The sequence below is a fragment of the Canis aureus genome, chromosome 23 (assembly GCF_053574225.1).
Source record: "Canis aureus isolate CA01 chromosome 23, VMU_Caureus_v.1.0, whole genome shotgun sequence".
Classification (NCBI taxonomy): Eukaryota; Metazoa; Chordata; class Mammalia; order Carnivora; family Canidae; genus Canis; species Canis aureus.
In genome coordinates this window covers 5880495-5895015 of record NC_135633.1, presented here as the reverse complement: position 1 = coordinate 5895015, position 14521 = coordinate 5880495, and positions in this window count along the sequence as shown.

Sequence of the window (14521 nt, the reverse complement as noted above, 5' to 3'; positions counted from 1 at the left end):
CTTAGAGATACTCATTGATTTGTAAGTGCTTAGAGCTGTTCAGGTTGTATATCTATAGAGTTTGTTGAACTGTGTAAAAGAAAATACACATAAGATAAAGGAGAGATTATTAAGCTTCACAAGTATTTTGAAAACTTGATTTATTGGCATTAAAATTTACCCATTACTGCTTTATTCAGTTACTGCTACAGTAATGTTTAATAGAAACTTCCTCAAAACTCAGTACTTAAAATTATTAAAACAGTAATAATTTATTTTTGTTGGTGTATCTGTGGTCCTCTGGGGGTTAACTGAGTTCTCTGGATTTTGTCGACAAGTTGTAAGTTGCATCTAGGTGTGCTTCACACATCTCTCATCCTTTCTGAACTAGCAAAATGCCAAGAGTATGTTCTCACAGCAATTGTAAAAGTGCATGAGATGAAGGGGGGAGAGACATAGGATGCCTTAGTAAGATTTAGATTTGGCACACTGTCACTTCTATCTACATTTCCCTCGCAAAAATCAGTCATATGGTCACACTCAACATCAATAGGAAAGGAATATACATTCTACCTCTAGAGGGAGAAACTGCAATTCATATGACAAAGCCTACATGCAGACAATAGAGTGAAGTATTGAGAATAATAATGAAATTTACTTAATTACTCACTGCAACATAATCACTTTTTGAGACCCTGAGAATGCAGAATGAAATAAAATATATTCCTCCCATGTTTTGTAGCTTATGTTCTAGTGGAGGGTATAGACATTAAATAAATAGATAATACAGCAGGAAGTAAGAAATAAATACTTGGGAAAAAATAAAGCAGATAAGGAAATGGAAAGTAATGGGGAAAAGGGAAGAGTTACTTTAAATAAGATGATGATGTACCTGAGAAAGTGACTTTTGTGTGGAAATCTAAGTAAAAAGGAAGGGATAATATGTTAGAATGCCTGAGGACAGAGCTTTCCCATAAGAGGAAGTACAAAGTATGAGGATCTCGGAATGTAAGATAATTGGCATGTTGGATGAACAGTAAGGAGGCCAGTGTGACTCCAGAGCCTTGGTGGAGTGTAGGAAAAAATGGGAACAAAAAAATAAAATCTGATCACAATGACTTTGTAAGTTATCATATAGAATTTGAATTTGAATCTATAGATGATGACAATCCTCTGGAAGGTTTGGAGCAGAAATGTCATAATATTTAAATTTCAAGAGGAAGATTTTGGATGCTTTGTGAATAGATGGAAAAATGTAAAATTTCATGTAAAAACACTTGAATTTTGTTCTCACATTTTCAAGGTTTATAGAAGACACTGACATTTTTAATATGCATCATTTGAAGATTATATTTTTCTCGGGATCATAGAAATTCTATTTGAGTAGACATTGTTCATTGTGACCCTAGGAATACTGAAGAATATTAATTAGGCTGTGCAAGCTTGGACCAGTTTAATTGTTGCTATGATGATAATTTCATTATGGAATAAGCACATAGGTTGGTCTTGCACGGTTTCTTCCATGAACTGAATTATGTTCTCACAAAATTCATATGTTGAATCCTTAATGAGGATGTTATGAGATGTTATTTGAGATGTTATTTGGAGATGGGACCTTTGGAGATAATTAGGTTTAGATGAAGTCATAAAGATGGAGCCCTCATGCTGGTCCATATAAGAGAAAGTGATATTAGAGTTCTGTCTTCAGTGTAGGAGAATACAGTAGAAGGCAACTTTCTGCAAGCCAGGAAGCAGGCCCTCACCAGGAATGGAATTGGCCAACATCTTGAAACTTAATGAAAGTCTTAACAGAGAACCAGATATGTCAGATATTCAGCTGTACTGGATGAACGGGAAATTTTGCAGGTATCAGAGTCAAAAGAGATTTACAAGAGGTGATTAATTAAAAGAGCAGCCATGAGTTTTCACCAGGCTTTATACAAACACATCAGAAGAAGCACTTAACACCAAGTGATCAAACACTGCTTAGAGAGTTGTATAGCCCATGAGGCACATAACCCGCAGAAATAGAGAATGAACCAAAGGCTTTGGCTAGAGAAAAGGACTGAGAGTAGCATTGCTTGAGGCCAGTAATTTCTTTGAGCAAAGATATGTTTATCAGAAGATAGACCTGAGTTAATATAAGAACAGGCTTGGTTTTATGTTCTTAGTCTCACTTTGAAATGGCCCATGACATAATAAGATTTCTTCACCTTTCCAATACAATTTTATCAAATTTCAGTTAGATTACTATTCATGAACCAACTATTGGGTCCTAATATGTCTAGATGTTGTGGTAGAAATTAGGCTGATAGCTTCAACATTCCTCATAAACATGGACAAACTGAAGGACCAAAAAAAAAAAAAAATAGAGTTGACTCTCAATGTATATGTAAAACTACTTGCTTTAAAAATCTGTCACAAAGCTCTCTATTCTTTTGCTCAGCTGAAAAACTTGAGCAAAGCAGCCTTGTCATGGACAGATTAATTTGGCGAGCAGCTGGGCAGAACAGAAGTCCTTCTGGGAAACACAGGGCTCCAGGCTGATTTTGAACAAGGTGGTAACGTTGTAAGTAGTGACAGATATTTCAGATCATGAAAATGTTACCCAACAATAAAGTTCCCATGAGTGTCTGTGAGTAGAAGGGACAGTTGGCCCTACAGTACCCTGTTTTATTCTATCTGATATGTGAAGTATCATTAATGAGTGCTCTTAGCACCAAGATAAAAGGCTACAACCAAAATCAGGCATGACATGCAGTGCAAAATGATGTAAAGACGTGAAGAAGATGCTAACATTGGTTTTGAGAAGTTAGAGTGGATTTGAACATATGGTAACAGTTGGATAATTAGTTAAATAATGAGTGAAAAATGACAAAATCTGTAGGAAATTGACTGACTGAGGTTATACGTGGAGCTTCAAGCCAAATCATGCAAACAAAGAAATAGCAAATGAGTACCAAAAGATTAATAAATCAGTTGAGACACTGTATTTCTTACAGTCAGCTATTTTGTATACTGAACTTCCTTTTGTATATCTATGTTCCAGTTCATAAATTCATCACTTTCTATCTAAAAAGGAAGTTCTCTGGGCCTAGCATCTATAATGTTTTTATCATTAAGACTTTAGAAAAAATGCTTTAATATTCGAAATGTATATCCTTCTACTGTTAATCATTTTGTGTATGATTTGCAGATGGAAAATGCAAAATTTAATTGCAAGTTCTAAAGAAAAAAGTCCAAGTCATCAGACAGAAAATTGTGTTTTTTTTTTTTGAGTGTAATAAAATGCCTTGATTTCATATGGATATTTTCCAATAATAGTACTCTTTTGTTTGTAAAACATGAAGTTCATGTCCTTGTCTATGAAATAAGTACAATTTTATAAAGGGCTACAGAACTATAAGCTAAAAATGAATTGCTTATCCTTCAGGCTACTGGAAAACTTATTAATATGGCAGGTCATAACAATGTGACTATACAATCATTTCTTAAGGCCTCAGAAAGATCTAAAGTAGTGCTTTAGACAAAAAGTCTTCTAAAGAGAGTAAGAGTGTGCTTCATAGTTTCCGGCTACCAAACAACAGAACTTCTCACAAAGTCACAGGACTTTGTCACTTGATCTTCTCAGCAGAAACCAAAAGTGAAGAAGAGTTCATCTTGAAAAAACATATGGGTTTGGCTTTTTACATATGGAGTGGACCTTGATACTATCTATAGACAACCCATAAAGCTTTTAAAAGAATAATATATTCAGAAACATTGCCAGCTTGGACTGAAAAGGAAAATAAAGAGTAAAAAATAGAAGAGAGGCCTTTAGACTCCCAAAATACTTCTGGCAGGAATCACACTGAGAAATCTACTCAGATGCAAGAATGTATTACCTTTCATAAAAACAGAAAGATGATTTTGAGTGCCATTAAGAACTCAGGAGTCAGCACCAGGAGCCATCAAATATTTCTTGGTATTTGAGACCTAATCAAGAAATGTCCAACATTTGATTTGGAGGATTCCAATTTCAGAATTACTATGGACCAATAACTCCTTGATATCTTTCATTTTCTCCTCTTTTAAATAGTAATGTCTAGAGTAATTACTTTATGCTTGTCCTATGATGGTGTGTTAAGTGTGTCTGTGGAGGATAACTTTTGTTAATTTCGCAAGTTGAAGGGACATAAACTAAAGTAGTCATACTTGATGAACTGTATCCCAGGGGTCTCATCTGTTCCTGGTTTTAGGTGTCACTTAATGAAAAATTTTTGGACATTGCAAGGGAGTATGTATTGAATGTGAAAGGAACATGTATCATTAAGGACCAGAGGATAGACTGTGCTAGCCAGACTCCAGGATGGTTCCAGATGATTCCTGCCTTTGGTAGTCACATCTTGTGAATTCACATCCCATACTGTACTAAAGTTGTTCTGTGTAACCAATAGCATATGGCAGAAGCGATGGTATATAATTTCTGCTATTAAGTTATAAAAGGGACTGAAACTTCTCTCCTAGTACTCTCTCTCTCTCTCTCTCTCTCTCACACACACACACACACACACACACTCTTTCTCATCACTTCCTTTGGGAAAAGGAAGCTGGGATGTTTAGAACAGCTCTATGATGATGTTCACAAGGCAGGTAACTTAAGCATCTTACCAATAGCCATTATGGAACTGAGGTCTGCCAAGAATCACAATAAGTAAGAAGCCCAGTCAAGTGCTGAGATGACCATAGCTGTGGCCTACAGACACTGAGCTAAAACTATACAACTAAGCTGTTCCTGGATTCCTGATCTTCAGAAACTGGGTTAGATAATAACTGTTTATTGTCTTGAGCTGCTAATCTTTGAGGTCATTTTTTTTTGAGGTCATTTTTTAATGCAATGTTTGCAAGCTAATCTTTATCTAAAATGAAAATTCTTCTTCTTTTAGAAGGTGGCTCTTCCATTGCAATGATCACATTAAATTATAATGTATTTACAAATCACTAGAATGTGAGGGAAACTATATTTAAGTCTGTTTCTCCAGTGACCAGACTAGCAACATATAATTACTAAATATTTACAGAAAAGAGGGAAGGACATAAGTAAGAGCTTCTTCTTCTCCTCCTCCTCCTCCTCCTCTTCCTCCTCTTCCTCCTCCTCCTCCTCCTCCTCCTCCTCCTCCTCCTCCTCCTCCTCCTCCTCCTCCTTCTTCTTCTTCTTCTTCTTCTTCTTCTTCTTCTTCTTCTTCTTCTTCTTCTTTCTTTTTTTTAAATATTTTCATCAATTATCCAGACATAAATTACTCTCAACAAACGAACAAACAAAAATGAATGAAACTAATTCAGGTCCAAGCACCCCAAGCCAAAAATACTTATTTTGTTCTGTGTTGTATATCTTCCAGAAATCAAAATCTAATGGAGTCACGAGGAAGTAGTCAAGCGGGTCTGTGGTGAAAAGTTAAAGACCATATGGGCTATGCAACTGTGTGCTAAGTAAAACTAACAATATTCTCAATTCCAACTCACTTCCTCACCTGCTTTAATTTTCTTATTTTCTTTACAACACATGATGAAAGACAAAATATTATCTTATACAATTGCTAAATATCTTCACTGGACATAAATTGTTTACCTTTGATATTTTTCTTCTCCCATTTAAAAAAAGTATTAAAGGGGATCCCTGGGTGGCTCAGCAGTTTGGTGCCTGCCTTTGGCCCAGGGTGTGATCCTGGAGTCTAGAGGATTGGGTCCCACATCGGGGTCCCTGCATGAGGCCTGTTTCTCCCTCTGCCTGTGTCTCTGCCTCTCTCTCTCTCTCTCTCTCTCTGTGTGTGTGTGTGTGTCTCTCATGAATAAATAAATAAAATCTTAAAGAAAATAAAGTATTAAAAGGACAGCATAGGCAGGTGAATAAATAATACTCTCAGCATGCGGAATAGATACATAATCTCAAACAAAATGGGATCTGAGGAACATTCCTAATGGGCCAAAAGGAAAAAGTCCAACTAAATCCCTGACAGAAGAGCTAAGTTCAGCAAGCTGGGTTATCCAAAGTTAATGCTCTTTTTGAGTTAACATTCAACATATATAAAGAGCCCTTACAATTCAATGTCAAAAAACTGACAATCTGATTTAAAAATGGACAGAAGTGGGGCCCCTGGGTGGTTCAGTTGGTTGGACATCTGACCGTTGGTTTCAGCTCAGGTCAGGATCTCAGGGTTGTGGGATTGAGCTCTGTGAAGGCTCCATGCTCAACATGTAATCTGCTTGAGAGTCTCTCTCTCTCTCTGCCCTTCCTCTCACTCTTTCTCTCTCTAAAATAAATAAATACTAAAAAAATAAAAATAAATAGAAATGGACAGAGGACCTGAATAGACCCTTTTTCAAAGAAGACAAACCAATGACTAATAGGCAATGAAAAGATGCTCAACATCATTAATCATCAGGGAAATGCAAATCAAAACCACATTGGGGTATCACCTTATACCAATCAGAGTGGCTGGTGTCCAAAAAAAAAAAAAAAAAAAAAAAAAAACAGCAAGTATTGGCAAGGATAAAGAGAGAAGGAGACACTTTCACACTGTTGGTGGGAAGAAAAATTGGTGCAACCACTATGGAAAACAGTATTGAGGTTTCTCAAAAAAATAAAAAATAAAAAGTAGAACTACCATATGATCCAGGTCTATTTGAAGAAAATTAAAACACTAATTTGAAAAGACATATGCACCCTTATGTTTATTTATTTATTTTTATTTTTAAATATTTTATTTATTTGAGAGAGAGAGGGCATGAGTAGGAGCAGGGGCAGAGGGAAAAGTAGGCTCCACCTGAGCAGGGAGCCCCATGCATGGCTCAGTCCCAGGACCCAGAGATCATGACCTGAACTGAAGGCAGACACTTAACCAACTAAGCCACCCAGGCACCCCCATCCTTATGTTTACTAAAGCATTATCTACTATAGCCAAGATATGGAAGCAGCTTATATGTCCATAGATAGAGGAATGGATAAAGAAGGTGTATACATACATCTTTATATATACAAGAATATTACTTGGCCATAAAAAAGCCATACAATGTTGCCATTTGCAACAGGATAGATGGACCTAAAGGAATCATGTTAAGTGAAGTAAGTCAATGAAAGACAAACACTGCATGATTCCACTTTATATGGAATCTAAAAGAAAAAAAATTGAACGAAACAGACAGATACAGAGAACAAACTGATGGCTGTCAAGGTAGATGATAGATGAGTGAAATACATGAAGGGGATTAAGAGTTATGAAAGAAATAAGACATGATCATGTAATGTACAACATAGGAAATGTAGTCAATGATATCATAGTAAATTTGTATAATGACAGGATAACTGGACTTAGGTGATGACCATTTTATAATGTATATAAACATTGTATAATAGCGTTATACACATGAAATTAATACAATATTGTATGTTAATTATTCTTCAAAAAAATGAATCCCAAAAACCTCCAGACAAATAAAAAAATAAATAAATAAATAAATTCACTCCCCTTTTCAGTTAATAATGTTTTGGCCACTTTCCACACACACTTGGAAGGGAGCTCATCTGTCAAGGGAAGTACTATGAGGCTTAATGTTACCAGGGAATTAGTAACCTTCAGATGGTCTCACCAACGCAGAATGTCCCCAGCCAAACTAGACCATTCGTATTCATCAAACGAGACCCATACTTTACCCATACTGTTCTCTTATTTTTCCCCCTACTTGGAATCTTTTTCCTTGCTTATAGCTCACACATTTCTGATTTCTATTAGAATTTAAATAATATGTTAAAATGTCATTAAAATTTGCAGTAGATGTCTCTAAAAACTCTGCAAACAACAGAAATTTGTTAAGCAGCATCATTTGACATAGCAAAGCATAGACCAAGATATCTGTATAATCTTTTTATTCAATCTTCAAAGACTGTTGCCATTAATTTAGGAAACTTGGGAATCCCTAAGGCAAGTCGCGATCCGGAACACAGAATCAAAGCTCTAAATAGTTCACATCTGTTTTTATAAAATGAATTGAGTGTTTCTTTATCAGTCAATATGCTGCTCATTTTCGGTACAATGATAAACATGATGTGATCTTTATTTTAGAGGGAGTTATAGTTGAGAGGAGGTGATAAGAATACAGAAATGCACTTTCCACCATAAACTACAGACACAGGATGACTGGTGATCTGATGGGCAGGTGCATGGGGCTGGAGGAGCACAATATAGAGAACATCCTTGAGACTAGGATTTCTAGACTACCCAAATATTCCAAAGAGGACCAGTGGGAGCAGGTAAGGTAGGGTGGGTTTTAAAAGACAGAGACAACTGCACGTAGAAATGTGCTATGTGAAAACGTGCGACACCATAGTCAGTTTGGTATTAGTATAGCATCACCTAGAGACAGAGCAGATACCTGCACTGTGGGACCCAGGGCAAAATGAAAATGTGAGAGCCTTGTTCAGAAAGGATCAATAATGTCAAGCTTGCTTCAACGGAACATTAAGCCAAATGCTGGGCCCATGACACTGGGCTTCCCTAATGGCCTTAGATGGTAGTTAAAAAGTTGGTCTCCAGAGTAAGGCTGACCTGGATTCACACCCCAGCTCTCCCTCTTTGTACTGACAACTAAAAAACACAGAAGTGCTGTTTGAGAAGTGGCAGTTGGGAGTCCCACATTTAGGTTCTGTTTTCTGTGATGTGGGAAAGAATCAAAACCTCCAGTGGAGATCCCCGAAGTGAGGCTATCTCCTCAATAGCAAATTTGAAGTGAAGTTGTGTCCAAAGGAGACAGTCAGGTCTCAGCACAGACAAGAAAATGAGGGGAGTGTTCATCACATAGGAGACTCAGGCAAAGGCACTTGTTTACTAGGAAACTGAGGGGTCAGTTGAAAGTTCTGGGGGAACAGCATTTGAGGGAGGTAAAAGGGGAGAGAAGATAGATGATACATAGATTGACAGATAAGAGATAGTAAGAGATAGATAAGATAGATAGATATCAAAAAATTTGTAGTAGATAAATGGACATTAGTAGTAACATTAAAATACCAGACTCTAGCCCTCTACTTCTGCATTTACTTTGATCATACGATGATAAGTATTTTTGAAAAATTATGTAAAGAGCACTTTGCAACTCTGTTTTGCTATATGCCTACAGATTTGTTAGAGGACAAACATCAAATCTGTCTTCTTATCTTATATGACCATTTTTTAAGCTAAATGGATGTGATATAGATTATTGGCCACCCTAAATGAACCATTAATGTCATCTTGGTTATTTAATGTGGACATACACCTGCATCTTAAAAGTATCACATTCCCCCTTTGAATCTACAGATTCAAAAGCAGAAGGAGTGGGAGAGAAGAAGAAGCAGAACAGTTAGACTGAAAGAAGAATATATGTAAATATGGTGTGTGATGGGACGAATATAATTTCAAAGCATAGTTATAGTAAGCGATAATCACTGCTAATAATTCTCTCTTTAAAACTATTCTTGTCAGAACAAGAAAGTAAAATAGCATCCCCCTGTAAAATCTTCCAAAGCATGCTGGTAGCAAAACTACTATTATTTACTTGTTAATTTTTGTTTGTCTCTGCCAATATAAACAAAATTGCTAGAATGGAATATTTCAAAGCCCATTGATCAATGGTATCCAAGAATATGTCTGGAAAAAAAAAAAGGAAGACAGAAGGAAAGAAAGGAAGGGAGGGAGAGAAGGAGAGAGACAGAGACAGGGACAGAGAGGCACAATTAATTTATGGTAGCAAGGGAGAAAACTCCATTTCAGAGGAATTATTGTATTCCAGCAGAAGAAACTGGGTTTTACTAGTGTAAATTGGGGCTTAATAATTCTAAAGAGGGCGTAGGGCAGCAGAGACCAGCTCCGGATTGAATACTGTCAAGAAGCAGGGCTGGTTCAGTAATTGCTGCTCAGAGGAAGAAAGAATGTGAGGAAACAGCAATCACTCAGGAGGAGCTATTTGTCATTTTGGTCGCATCCTCTCGGAGATGTTGTTTTCTGCTGGCCTTGGACCTGTTCAGATGAAAATGTTGTTGATAACCTCCTAGAAATATTACAGTTGGATTCCCAGCTGAGCTGATTCTCATGCTGTCAATTATGCCGTCGGGGGTGGGGGTGGTGGTGGGGGGAGAAGCAGCAGCACTAGATTGAGGCACAGGAAGAATAAAGAACTCTAAGTGGTCACTTAACTCATTGCAAATCTGTTCAGCATCAGAAATCAAGTTTCATCATTCCCAAGATATCTATCTCCAACATGTCTTGTGAATAACTGTCCAACATTATTCCTTGTGAATAATCAGCACAACCAATATAAAGAAGACTTTTGAGACATCGGTCCATTTTTTGTGTGGGTGTTGGTGATGATTAGCAAATGGATGGATTTCCAGGACAAGGGTTTTGATTTTATTTTGTGGGATTCTTTTGTATATCATCCTTCCTGTTCAATTCTAATGAGACGTGTTCTCTGTAATTGGATTTGTGCCTGTGTGAGCAGCAGTAGGTTCATCCGGCATCAAAGTAACCAGTTTGCTGGGTGCCTCCCCCACCCCCCTAAATGACATTTGCAAAAATGATTATATTACATGATTACCTAGAGTGAGAGAGATCTGTGGGACTCCACCACATAGCAAAGCCACCCAGCCCAGTGTTTCAGCCTCTTGCTTTGCACATGAATATAGCTTTGGGGAAGCTCCAGCTCACTGGAGGGGCGCTTGACCTGAAACGCAAAGGACTTCATGCTAATGCACTTATTTTTCATTGTTAACAGACAAGTTGCTTTTTCTTTGAAAAGCCGAGTACAGAGGCAGAGGGTATATGCACACAAATCCTCAGACTAAAACGAAGGTTAGAAGGGTGCAGGAGCCAGAATCATTCATTTTTGTTTACAGATTAGATACCGCCTTCTGCGGTTAAGTAACCTCTGGGTCATGATCCTATTTTGTGATGTTAATCAGTGCTGACCCCTTGGCAAATATCTGTTTTCTTCAGCCTTCTCTCCTTTTCAGTAGGTTCATTCCCTCATTTTCCTCCTGGACTTACACATAGTTTCTTTTCTAAAATATTTTTTCTTATACAGCTTTATTGGGGGTGTAACTGACAAAGAAAAACTGTATATACATAAGGTGAAAAAAAATTGAAGTTTTGATATTCCTTGTGAAATAATCAGCACAACCAAGCTAATTAACCTACCTGCCATTTCAATTAGTTATCATAACTAGAATCTTTTTTACCACCAGTCTTGTGTCTAGGATGCTCTAACCTTCGCAATCCTGTTGGCAGAGTCATTTCCGAACAGTAGGCCATACAGTATTTCGTTCTTATTAAATGTGATAATGAAAAAGTTGGATTGAAACATCTAAATATCAGTTCTAACATGTACCTTGGGTTATTAATTTTACAAGCTTGTTTCCTTGTTGTCTTGATGTGCTCATATAGTAACTGGCATCTTATGAGTTAACAATACTAACTATTGTAATTGTTACTGTCAGTGAACAAATATGTGAGCAATGGAGCAAATAGATGATTGTGGTGGTTTTGAAAGTGAGGGACTGTCATGAAACAAAACAAAACAAAGCAAAGCAAAACAAAACAAAACAAAACAAAACAAAAGAAAACTCCTGGGGAACTAACACTTTAGTACCAGAAAAGTGAATAAATTTATCACTTACCCCCTCATAAGGCATTTTATAATGAAAAATGTCTTGCTTAATTTTCAACCATAGCCTCTTAACCTTTTGCCCAGATGTCTTTGAGTCTTTCCATCTTTTCGGTTGCAATAGTCACATATTATTGGACCACCTTCCCTTTTCTAGATTCAAAATAAATGCCGAGTCTCTCAGGAAGCTGCTAGAGGTCTCTACTTCATTGCTCAAGGTAAAGCCCAAGCATCATATTTGAGCGTCCCTCCCTTTGACTCTCTCCACGAGTCCATCAGCAAGTCCTGTAGCTATTTTACCTCCGAAATATGTCACCAACAGTCTCAGATCCACCCCACCCTCTCCATCTCCAGTACCAATGAGGTCCAAGTCCCGACTGTGTTTCTCCTCATTGACATTAACCACATTCACTTGGGGACTACGTTCTGACACACACCCTTAGTCATACAACAACCAACCTGACTTTTAATTAATTAATTTATTTTTTCTGACTTTTTAAACATCAAATGAACTCATGGTTTTCTCTACCTTATTATCCTTCCATTTCATAGATTAATACCTCAACTTAGAATGACTCAGAAGACCTTGGAAAAATGGCTCAGCATGCCATCTCTCTTCCCTCAGCTATGTTTACTATGATCAAATTATGCTCAGTCTCTTTCTATTTGGAAATAGGTAGATTTTTATTTCATGAGGGTTTTTGAACTTCTTTCCCCTCTGCCTAGAGTTCTCTCCCACTAGGTGTGTGCATCATTAAGTCTTTGCTATAATATACTTCTAGAGAGATCTTCTCCAACTATCCCCCCTTTTTTTTTTTTTAAGTTTCAATTTTAGGTCCAGTTAATTAAGATACAGTGTTATATTAGTTTGAGGTATTCAGTATAGTGATTCAATAATTCAGTATATCACTCAGTGCTTATCACAGGTGCATTCCTTAATCCCCACCACCTATTTCACCCATCCCCCTCCTACTTCCCCTCTGGTAACCATCAGTTTGTTCTCTACAGTTAAGAGTCTGTTTCTTGACCAGCCAACATTTTTAAAGTGCTATTGACTTCCTGTCATTTTATACAGTCACTTTCTATCATATCACCTTGTGCCCTATCTTTATAAAAATTATTATAACTTGAAGTTTCTTTTTTAAAGATTTTATTTATATGAGAGAAAGAGAGTGTGAGAGAGAGACCACATGAGCCAGGGGGGAGAGGGGTATAGGGAGAGGGAGAAGCAGGATCCCCACTGAGCAGGGAGCCTGATGCAAGGCTCAATCCCGGGACCCTGATCATGACCTGAGCTGAAGGCAGATGGGTAACTGACTGAACCACCCAGCCTCCCTGAAGTTATCATTTTTTTTTTAAATCAGTATGCTAATGTACAGTATAATGTAGCTGCATATGAGTATTTTGGCCCATGGATGTATTTCTAAAATCTAAAGGAATTTCCTAATATCTAGAAGGCATCTGAAAAATAGTGTTTAAATAAATAATTCCCCTTTGACAAAACATTATATATATATTTTTTTTTTGCTATGGTTCCTTATAGCATCTTATTTTCATCTATTTTATGAAGGAGGTTACATTTGTTGTAAGCATATTTTATGTATATAGTCTCCTGGCTTAACTAAAATCAAAGTCTCTTGAGGATGCATTGCATATCTTTTAAATCTTTATCTCCCCTATAGGCAGCAGAAGTTAAATTGAAAAGAAAGACCATCACTTCAAACTTAATTTAGGTTCACATTATGCCTCCCATACTTAATAATTACAATCTGGAGAATTTTCTCTGGAACTTTTTTTTCCTCTTAATTTGGGCAGCTATGATAGTCCTTAAAATTATAAAAGTTAAAATAATATTATATCAAGTATCTGGCAAATTTACACGCAAATGATATATGTATGCCTTATAGATTAGTTTCCTATGATGTCTAATATCATTTCTGAAATACAGACATTCCTCAAAAATTAATTTATTAATAATAAATAAAAACTTTTTTATTGTGTGCCAAGAATTGGACTAAGAATTGTATTGAAATTACCTTTCATGTTCCTAATAGTTCTGAAATATTATCCTCATTTTATAAATGAGAAAACTGACAATTTATGTTACTAAACAATTTTCCCAGGTGACTTAGCTACTATTTAGGAGATCAAAGATTAGAGCCCAGATTGGTCTGTGCTTCTACACTAGAGAATTCTGACTTTTGTTCATTTATTTATCTATTCATTTATTTTGAAGAATTGTGAGTATTTTTTATAGTGATTACTATTAAGAAAGGTAATCATAAATTCTAAAAGATAAAGTTATATAATATTCTCACATATGTCCTTAGGCTAGGTATAAAGAGAATTAGCATAAGTATCAAATATAGATTTAAAATTATCTTAAGAGGTTTTTCTCTATTATTTATCATATTCTTTATTTTGTAATTATTTTAATTACAAACTGTAGAAAATGGTAGTTCACTCACCAGTGTTCAGTACATCATCTTATGATACCAGTTAGTGTCTGGGATAACATCATATGATCTTACTATTTTTGTGTTTTCTATTTTTGTTTTTTTGTATTTTGTGTTCTTTAAAGGAAAGGGATTAGAAGACATTACAATCAATATGGCTTCCTAGAATAGGATACTTCTTTTCATGGAATAGAATCTGCATTGTATATCTTCTAAGGGGAAAGACTAATTATTGAATTTACTTCCAAATGAAATCACTTCCAATATCTCAGTGACACAACTATGTAAATGTCTGTCTTTTTCTGTAAATCACTAATTAATCTTGTAAGACTGTGGAATTGATGTATACTCTAACAAACTGACTCTCTGAATGATGTTTGTATTCAATGAATAAATTCTGCTTTGCTGCATTCTTG